Consider the following 11,091-nt stretch of genomic DNA (forward strand, 5'->3'; position numbering starts at 1 on the left):
GAACAGCAGGCGGGCTTGGTTTCAAGAGGCCAGTTGGCAGGGTTGTGTGTCCCCTGACGTTCCTCTATCAGAGGATGAAGGCAGAAAAGCTCACTTGCTCTTCCATGTCAGAGCCCTGGATGACTCTGAGACCTCTGGGAAGACCATGACAACACTGGGAAGGTCATGATGCCGAGTCCCAGTACCGGGAAGAGGTAGGAGGTCAGGCGCACAGCTCTTACTTCACAAGTGAGACCAACTCAAGCTCAGGCTACTTGGAAACTCCACCAGGTAGGGGCGTGTCCTGAACAGATGGACAAAAGTCCTCAGCCCAGGGCTGGGTGGAGGCTCTCCTAGTGTCTCCAAACACAAGGACCAAGGTCTGATGACTTTCAATTTGTCTAAAAATCTATGTAATGATTTGCTCTCATGGAAAGACATTCGGGATAAATTGTGCTATATGAACAAGCAGCTTATAAAATAGCAGAGTAAATGATTCAATTGTTACAAACATGGTATCTATATGTGAAAAAAATCTGGGAGGAAACATGCAAAATGCAAACGGTGATTATATTTAGGACGTAGAATCATGGATAGTTTGTATTTTCTTCTACTGGCTCAACTAAATTAAAATTTTTTCAATATTGAATACATTACTTGCATGATAATGTATTTAAGGTACATTAAATATATTATAAAATGTATTAATCAGGTGTCACATGCCCATGGTGCTGGACCTGTGAAATTATAAGAGCACTTTTGTAATCGATTTCTAAAAACTCCTAAGTGGATGCCTGAGGATCTTGTCAAAGAATTGGGGGAATACAATGTAGGTTTCACTAGCTACAATGTATTGACATGAATGTTTCAGGTCTGCGAACTACTTAAGACCTTATGGAACCTCTAATTAAAAGCCTTCTTTCTATCTAGTTATTGCTTCTGGAGTAAACTACAGGTTGCCTATGGTTTTATTCTTATTCAAGAAGACAGCATATCTAGGACTCAAAGGATAGCAAATGAAGATGACAGTTCCCCAGTTCTCGGCACCGGCGTGTTAGGTGTGGGTGGGTTTGGTCCCACTGCTTGGCTGAGTGGTGCAGACTCCTGCACAGAATAATGCTGCTCTGCGCCCTCCACGCCCTTTGAAAGTGCTTCTGTTTCTACTTGAGCTGCTTCCCATTCAGCTGACACTCTGTGTAGGGCAAGACAGACAGCTCCGGCGAGAAGAGAGGGCTCTAGGCTGGGCTTCCAGAGCCCAGTAGGGAAGTTCCTGTAGATGTGCAATGGTGGACAGCTTGACAGAGTGGTTGCCATAGCAGTGGACAGGACAGGGCTAACCCCGAGAGGCAAAAAATACCTGGGACTTTCACCAGATGAGTACCTCACACTCATTCCCAAAAAACAAAAGCCACAGTAGCAACAGGCAACTGCTCCGCACCAGGCCATCAGCACATGAGATATTTTACAAATGCTCTCCTGCAAATGCACAGCAAACTGCCCGGAAGAATGAAGGGACCCCTTTTACAAACAAGGGAGCTAGGACAGGGGTGTCAGGTGAACCCCATTGGGTACAATGCAGGGGTTTAAAGGCATGGTTCTGGGTCCCACACTGAGGCAGGTGTCTTCCTTCAACTTCTTCACCTGCCACCGAAGTGACATTGGGCAAAACATCTAACCTCTTTCTTCAGTTTCCTAATCTGTAAAATAGAGATAATAACAGATCTCCTGTGCAGGGGGCTGCTGTGGGGATTAAATAAGGGGAGGACGTAAAGCTTGTAGCTTAGCCCTAGCCGCACAGCCTTCAAAGGGCACTGGTCCATTTATCCTGTGGATGAGGGGGCGGTGGGTCCAAGACTTCCTGAGTCTGAGCTCTTTCCACACCCAAAAACACGCCTGATATAATGTAGCCACTGCTCAAGGGGTCTCCCAACCTCTGCCCTGGTCATTTCCACGGGCAGGAAAGTCACTCTCCACTCCCATGCCATACTCACAGAACCTCTACTCCAGTTCCCTCAGAAATAAGAGGATAATGCTGAAGGGAAGATTGTATTGAGACCAAATTTCAAAGCCATAAGCAGTATTTTGGATAAGTGTGTTTTTAAGAGATACAACTAAGGCGGAAACCCGGTCTCAAGTGCTACTAGGGTCTGTGAATGTCTGAACCGAGGTCTCTTATCAAATTTGTGTCTACTGCTTGGAAAAACATCTAAGTAAAGGAAGAGAATCCTGATATGCTATTGTGTCTCAAGTGGTTTCTGAAAAAAGTCTCTAAGGATTTATCATCTCTAGTGGCAATTGAAGGATTATTGTCATTATTTTTGTTTTACTAGTTCAACAAATGAAAAAGAAGTCACTGGACACAGAACTCCAACTTTCCAGATCAGCTTTGATTTGTACAAAAAGCATAAACTGCCCCTTGAAGTGGTGGCAATTAATGTGTATGTTTTATGTTCTGGACCTATCACGTAATGATCTGACATTTCTATTTCAGTGTCCAAATGTCTGCTCATCTCCCTCAACCCCACAGACTAGAATCTGACTACTCCTGCCATCAACCTCATATCCATATCAACTTCTTACATATTTTCTATAGGTTTTCCTTAGCCATGTTCTTTCTCATTCTGTCATTTTGCCTTTTAGAATTGTTTCAGTATATTTCACTACTTAAGTGCTTTCCATTTTCTGTATATGAGTGCATCTGTCTTTTGTACGATGACAGAAACATACAGAAAAATCTTCTTTGCCTGCAGACCTGGGATACATGCATTACTTTGCCTGTTTCCCATCCCTTTCTCCCTCCCTTCCTTTTCCTTTTTTATTAAGACTTTTTTTTTTAAAAGCAGTTTAAGGTTCACAGCAAAATTGATGAGAAGGCACAGACATTTCCCATATGCCTCCTGCCCCACACATGCGCAGCCTCCCGTATCATCAGCCTCCCCCACTACAGCGGTGCCTTTGTTACAATGATGAACTAGTGACATATCATCACCTGTGATGTACACATTTTACCTCATGGTTCACTCTGGATTTTATTGTACATTCTGTGGATTTGGACAAATGTATAATGACATGTATCCATTATTATCATATTTCTTTATCTTCTTTCCAACATGTAACATTATGGCTTATCTGAAATTAATTGATTTTACAAAAGACCTACATTAGTACCTATTGTCACTAGCTGACAGAAATCTGAAGGGGATTTTTGCTTTTACAAAATGGTAATTATTCTTTGCTTTATGCCATACTTGTTTACAAAAGGTTTCATAGAAATGCTGTACTTTTGCACAGTGAGGAAAACCTGTATTTGTTTATGACTAAAATGTGTTACTTTTTCTGTTTTTCTATTTTCTTTTCTTCAAACTGTTAATTCTATACTTTAGTAAGCTTCATTAAGTAACTGATATTTCCTCAAAGCTATACTGCTTATTTGTATCAAATTAAGTTCATTAGATAATCTATACCAAAATCTAGAATATACTATTATTCTTACTCTAATTTTAAATTCAGTATCATAGAATTTTAATAATGGTCATTTGTAACAGATTTTTAAAAAAATTTGTGAAGGCATGTTTATCTTCATGACTTCTTTTTGTTAAAATTTCAGTTTTGATGTTCTTGATTTTTCATTCTAGGTGATTTAACTATCAAATTATAAAGCATTATATAAAGACTTTTATTCATAATTAATAAGAATCTTTGAGCCAAAAAGGATGGAAATTCCTGTGTCAATCAGGCAAACAATATATTCTAATTCAGTACATATTTATTAAACTCCTACCATTTGCAGACCCTTTCCTAGTCTCTAGGGCTCAAAAGGTTTGCAAAGGTATGCCTCTTACCCCTCCGTTCCCAAATTCATAAAGGTTAAAGCTAAAATAGAATGCAAATACCTAGAACAGCTCCAGGAAGGCTCTTCCTCCCATTTTTGGATCTCATGTGCAAGTATCAAAGCTAAGGAGGGGCTCCAAGAAGCAAAGGACTCCTGAGTGCCAATGATTTTGAGAAATATCTGAAAGCAAGATGCAGCACTCATGTAGATTCAACTATTCAATACAGTTTTAGGACAATTCAAATGTTTCTGCACATTACTGCATTTGACTAACTACTCCATTTTTATATGGGTTTAATTGATGTATGGAGCCAGAGGTTAAAAGGCCACAAATCCTGGACTATAAAATATATTGGGTTAAGGCAGACACACTTCAGTGGTGTGGATAAACCCAAGGACTGTCCTGACCAACATCAAATCTAGGTCAGCAACATAAGCCAGGCAGAAAAGCTTTCACTGGCCAGTTTAAGCTAATATTGCTACTTTAATTAGGGAGTTACGATGTCAGTTTGGAAACACGATGGGGGAGCAGCTGTGCTCCAGTGAAAACATTCCTACCATTTCCATCAACACAGACAGGCTCCTACGCAATGCAAAGGAGATGTGTGCAAAGTCACACAGTGAAACGAATGACAGGCAGAGAGCAATCTCACTTCTCGCTGGAGAAATTACCCTCCTGAGATTTTTGAGACTGACCTCCTGCTTATGTTTTCATGACTACTTCTTCACATGCATGGTCAAGATTCCAAGAAAAAGTCATAGAACTTTAAAGACATTGTAATCATTAACCAGCCACATACAGAAAAGTCACGAAAGCAGCAACACATTTAACTTACTTAGCCATCCGTCCTAACACTTCTCCAATCACTCATTCCTTCTATTCATCATTAAAAGTAATGTCTTGAGTCTAACCCCATGTCCGCTCCACACATCGCCGCCCTCCACCAGCATCCTGAAAATAAAGGTACATTTTAAACATTCTGTGCCTAGGCTTGGCACCACCGCATTCTGCCAATGGCATCCATACGATTCCCTCCAGCACCAGGCCTTTATGTGTATGTGCACCATCTGATCATCTGATCGTACTGACAGGCAGTCAAGAAAAAAAGTATGTTTCATGCTATTTTGAGTAGTTTACATGTAGAAGTCTACTCCAGAGTACATCTGCAGCACACAATTCATTTTGCAACTCCAGTGTTACTCTGAGAGACGACCTTTTTAAAAGTTGCCTGTTAATGTTCATGCCTCCTGCCTTTCTTGACACTCCAAACCCAGTGAATGAGGATTTACCCTGAACATAATTACCTTACAGGTTTTAAGATCTTACAGCTAAAGATGTATTTGCTTAAGGCTCACTTATGTGTTAAAGATTTAAGTGCTTGCCTCCTCTTCACCTGGGTGGTTCATCTTTTACCTGGGGATCCTTTACGTACTGGGCAGTTTCTCATGCTTTCTTTCTCTCGAGGTGAACTCTGAGCCCCTGACCCCAGTACCCAGCAAACACTGACTGTGAGCATGGCTGGACCATCTGGCACCACGATCAGATTTAATTAATGTTTACTGGATGAGAGGGCCATGTGTCAGGCCCACCACCAGGCATTTTGGCACATTTGGCTGAATCCTCCATGTGGACATGGACTGAATTCATTCATCTCCATGTATTCGCTGTCTTTTATTTTCTGTACTGTGATGTTTTGACATCTCGGCACCTTGATGATGCTGGCAGGGCTGCCTCTCCCAGGGTGAGCCCATTCCTACAGACAAACCACTGGTCTTCCAAAGTGCCTTCCCTAAGCAAGCCAATCAATCCAGAGTCCATGCTCCCAACCACCTCCTCTATTGGCCCTCACATGTAGGGCACTAGCCACCTGCTGTAATCATTCTGGAGTCAGGGGTCAGACAACGAGGGCAGCCCTATGCCCCAAAGCCTTTTGAAATTATTCAAACCAGCCAATCCTAAGCCTGCTTGTCTTGCCTCTTCATAAAAGTAATTACATGTAAGTTTGTTTGGCATATAACCAAAAGGACTTAATTAATGATTATTTTATACTGTATGAAAGAATCAACTCTGGTCTGTCTGCTGGGTCCGGTCATGACACTTGCTACCTTGGCACATGGGGAGAGGCCGTGGTGACCCTCTGCCCACATCATGTTCTCACCCTGAGCGGGCGGACTGAATGTATCTTAGGAACTCGCGAGTGACCTTCATTGGTTATGCACTTGTTTCAGAGGTCACACATGTCACTGGACTGGAGTCTGGGTGTCTTTGCAGATCCAGTCTTACAGTCACGGACTTGGAGGTTATCTGGGCCGTGCTAATTACCTCGGCTCCTCGGGACTGCAGCAGAGCTTCTGCTAAGCTGAGCCTCCCTGCCGTTCCTTCTGCTGCGTCTTCATCCAGCTTCCTGTCCTTGGCCTGGAAGTACAGCCGGCTTGACTAGGGGGCAGTAAGGAGGCAGAGGCACTGATAGATGGAGGTCTGTACCGCCTCTCAAGCTTTTCCCTTGTCTTTTTCTTTGTCAAAATGTCAAGATGCCCTTTTTGGGGTTAAAAAGTGGACAATAGGCAAGGCCTTGAAATACATATACACATAAGTCTTCTTGGAGATGCGCATCCAAAGTCACCAGCACTGAGTGTCTGTGTCAGAACAGCCTACGGCGGAACAGTATGTACCTATGAATTCTCAGCTATGTTTAAGTACACAGTGGGACAAGTACGCGAAATTGAACAATTGAACTAAGCATAAAATTTGAGCAATTTTTTATTTTGGATCATACAAAGGGGCCAAGATGAAAGTTGTTACAGATTCCTTCAGTAATCAAAGATTAATAAAAGTTACAATGGAATTTCTTCTACCCTGCACTAGTTTTGTAACAGCATGAAATACTTTGAATAGGGATCTGTAAATAAAATCAAAGACTTAAATGCTGGCCTCACTCTTTTTCTGTTTGGCATTTCTGTCAATCTCATAATTATAAGAATGTTTTCCGACCAGCAGGAGAACAGTCGACTCCTTGATGCGTCCCTATGACACTCCATGGAAGAATGACTTCCATTCACTTTCTATGGACATTCACTGAGCAGATTAACTATGTGTTCTAGACTCTTCTAGTGGTTGGCCTATAGTAGAGAACAAGAGAAGAAGTCCTTGCCCTCCAGGAGCTTGAAGTCTAACCAAATGAATGACTACATGAATGAATGAATGAATGAATGATCACATGAAAGAAGGTAGGCAGGTTAGGGTTCAGGAAACTAAGGACACAGACTAGCAGATCTCATAGCTAAGGCTTTTTTCTTCACATTTTAACTTCTCTGAAATCAGGGTGAGTCTTAATATTGGCAGTATCTTAAAACTGCTGACAAAATGACAGTAGTCACAGCACAATTGTCATTGCTCTGCCACATGAACAAACTTGGTCACAGCTATTTATTTTGTTGCCACTTCTGCTAAATTATGGGCATTGTTGGCACTGCACACATTCTGTTTAATTGCCATTTAAATGGTTTTCAAAAAGATTAGGCTGTGATTTTAACTGAAAGATGTCACTTTGTATGCACCAAGGCACAGAAATAAAGCAGTGGGGTACATGTGTTATATTACTAAACAACACATCTGTCTATTTTTTGGCATTTTCCTGTTACCTTGCAAAGACAGATTCAAGTGCTTTACCAGACTGAAGAAAGAAAGACACACAGATGAATCTGAGCTATGGTCTGTTAATAAGATATATGCAAACCCACTGCCAATCACACTCTTAGCAAGGAAACTGAAAGGACCAGCAGGAAAAAGTATCAAAACCCCAGGAAGCAATGAAGGAAATATGAAAGCAATAAAAGATAAGTGTGACCAACTCACACAGTGTCATGGAGAACCATTGTTAAAGTGGCATGTCATAATATAACGGGCAGTATCTTCTCTTTCTTTTTGTGTGACCAAAAAAAGGAATGTGTCTTACAACTGATGGTATTTTAGATTTGAGGAAATATGGAAATAAAGATGGCATGTTAGTTAATGACAAGTTTTATAAACAGAATAGAATGCAGACTGGAAATCTGTTGACACTGGACCATTTTAAGTTAATGAGGTATTTGCATGAACCCAACTTTAGGCAGACTGTGTGATGTCAATAGTTTGGTATAATTCTCTGGGTAACTAGTCATTTTAAAGACATCTGCTTCACTCTTCATCCCCAACAGTGTTTCTGGTACATCTTCCATTCTGGTGCAAGAGTGTGACTATGAGCAAATCTCATGTTCTCTTTTCCCAGCTTTAATTAGTGCTGTTACAGTTTCTGGCAGTTTAGAGATATTAGAGGGAAGGTGTCAGGGCTGTATTCTAAACTCAAACCTGACAACTGCCACAGGGCATGGAGTGAAATCATTAGATAGGGAAGTCCATTTGAAATCCCAAAGCATGCATACAGGACTTTGAGACTCTGCACTAGGGTAACATGAGTAAAATGCCAGCTACTGGGATATGTTTCCAGGCAGCATATGGCCACAGCTCAAAAATGCATCTATTTCTTTTTAGGCATGGTACTGTAAATCATTTTGGAACCAGAGAGAGTTGAAAACTATATCAGGGGGAGAGAACAACACACACCCCTAAGGAGGAGAAATGATATGATTTCTCTGCAGATTGTACAGACATGGTTTTTTTAGGCCCAGCTTCAAAACATACTGTGTCACAACTCTGACATCAGTTCTTGATACTTCAGCCAAGTGACAACCGCAAGGCTGCAAAAGGAAGTAATCAAATCAGAAACAGGTGTGTGGCCACATGCATCACCAGGACAGGAGGTAAAAGGGTGTCTATATGGTGGACACATATCTTCAATAGTATTGACAACAGACTGTATCAAATGCATGGCATTTCACACTATGGAAAAGGTCTGCTTCCTGCTCCTAGGGTCCTCTGGTAATTTCCTTTTCGGTCCCCAGTGGAGAATCCAGGGATTCCCTGAACTTAATACTGCCTTCCCCAGCAACTTTGTTTCAGGTTTTCCTTTTAAAGTAGGCTGGCCTGTGTCAGGAATTCTCTGACAGTTGGTACAGGAAGATGAGTGTGACAATGTGAACACTGCCAGGTTGCGTTGCTGCCAACTGGTGGTGTGTGTTGTGTGTACAGAGCTAAAACAGGCTTGGGTGACTGAGAGGGTAGAGACTGCTCCTGAAGTGACAAGGAAGGAAACACTTGGCTACCTGTCTTCCAGAACCAACTTATCTGAAAGGACAAGTTTATGTTTCCATCTGATTTCACATGCTGGAGTCTGGGGAGATCCTGACGTCACTCTTTGGTGAACAGAGTATCTGTTGGGCACAGGCATGCAGTGTCAGGTTCTCAGAGGGAGAGAATATTGTAGAATGGGGTCTGATCCAGGAAGCCAGTAGAGATAGTATAAATTGCCATATCTGGATTACCTACTGTAACACAGGGAATGCTCTCTCAAGAGGGGATGAGAGACAGCATAGGACAGCGGTAAAGAGTATCAGCAGATCAAGGAGATCCAGGTCAAAATCCCACCCCATCATTGTATCTGGCACACAGTATGTGCTCGGTACCACGTGTGTCACTACTAAGGAAATTTCCTTCTCTTTATGATGCAAATGTTCCTACAGATGTGGCATTACCACCTGCTATAGCGTATATAACAGGAACCAGAACCAAATGCCCACGTCCTTAGCTGAGGGTGTTTCTAGGCACAAAAGCTGGTATAAAGTTCTCTTATGGTATGAATGTGTCTTGATAAGAAATGAACAAAGCAAATGTCAGAATCCATATGTGTGATCTGAAAAGTATCAGATCCATTGGAATTAACAGGATCAATATATATTTGTTAATTTCAATCCCATGTGATGTCTACTTGTTACTACCTCTATTGTGAGCTACTAACTGATGATGTGGTCCTACAATCTTGTGTAAAGCTCAATTCTGACTGTATTTCTCTGCATTAGAGTAAGTTTTGTAAAGCAAGTAAGTCCCACCTAATCCATCTTGTTTTTGAGGGTTCAAACTTTCTCCTATCTTCAAGTGGGTACATGTGCTCTGTATTCATTGTTCCCACCTCTCCCCCTTAGAACTGGGCCGTAACTTCTCCTCCCTTTCCTGTACCCCACAGCACCCGCCCAGCACTCAGGGAAAACTGGAAGCACATGGCAGTAAGAAAATAGCCAAGATTTGACAGAATTAATCCCGGGCGCCTTGGACACACTGGTGTTTCCGGATCTTTCATCAGAAGGTCGTCTGAAATATGTGAAGCTCTTAGAGCACGGATTGCAGCTCCCATTCTAGGGGGCGAGGACATGGGACAGACCCGCTGCACTGTTTTCAAGCAAAAGCCACAGAGTGGGGGCTCTGGAGGCTCTGTCTCCGGAAAGCCACCTCCCCAAAGGGGATTCCCACAGAGGCATTTCCTCAAGGAAGCGCTCGTGGCAAGAAGGCTGCTCGGGTCTCAAAGCGGTTAAGGATTCCTGCATGCCCATCCTCGGGACCCGGGCGTCCCCGGCAGCGGATGTGCGGGCCGCGGGGACCCTCGAGTCTGGCTCCTCGAGTCTCAGTATCAAACTTTCTCCTGGAGCAAAGCCTCTTGCAAACCACGGGAAGCAGGAGGAGGATGGAGGATGGGGATGCCGCCCGCTGCCGCCCGGAGACCGCCCTCCTCCCGCACCCGCTTTCCTCCGCCGCCACCCTTCGCCTCGCGGGACCGCCGGCCCGACGGCGCGGCCCCGCCCAGCCCCACCCGCCCCGCTCACCAGCCCGCCACTCGCTCCAGGAGCCTCGAGCCCCGTACGCGGAGCCCCGGGGAGAGGGGACGAGCGGGGCTGGGTACCTTCAGGAAGAGGCCGGGACGCCGGCGCCCTCGGAGAGCCGCAGCATCGCCCGGACTCCGCCGTCGCCGCCGCCGCCGCGGGAAGCTACCGCGCCGCGCCGAGGACCGGATCCGGCGGGGACCGCGCGCTCCCAGCGCTGCGCCTCAGCTCGCCGCGCCCGGGCTCCGCTGCCCGGCGACCGCCACTGTCAAGCGCAGCCCCGCCCCCTGCGCGCCCGGCGAGCCGCGGACCCCTGGGACGCGCCGCCGCCGGGATTGGCTGCCGGAGCGGCTGGCCCCGCCCCAGCCCCGCCCTCCCGCGCCGGGGACGCGCGGGGCGGCGGGAGGGTGGGGTTCCTGGCTGGGCGAGGCTTCCTGCGGGGCACGGCGCGTTCCTGGGTTCTGCAGTTTCTCTCCTTTGCCCGCCCAGAAATAAATAGACGACCCAGAGGAAAACAGAACATGGAAGCC

At 44.5% G+C, this 11,091-nt stretch overlaps 1 protein-coding gene across 1 annotated transcript in view; it reads right to left on the reverse strand.

The window, feature by feature from the left end:
• FRY (FRY microtubule binding protein) overlaps positions 1-10,838 on the reverse strand; it is a 387,367-nt gene extending 376,529 nt beyond the window's left edge. Inside the window, exon 1 of the mRNA XM_057489806.1 lies at positions 10,642-10,838. The gene's annotated coding sequence lies outside the window, so the exon portion shown is untranslated. The remainder of the gene's footprint in view (positions 1-10,641) is intronic.
• Positions 10,839-11,091: the final 253 nt, after the last annotated feature.

The sequence above is a fragment of the Manis pentadactyla genome, chromosome 2 (genome assembly GCF_030020395.1).
Source record: "Manis pentadactyla isolate mManPen7 chromosome 2, mManPen7.hap1, whole genome shotgun sequence".
Taxonomy (NCBI): Eukaryota; Metazoa; Chordata; class Mammalia; order Pholidota; family Manidae; genus Manis; species Manis pentadactyla.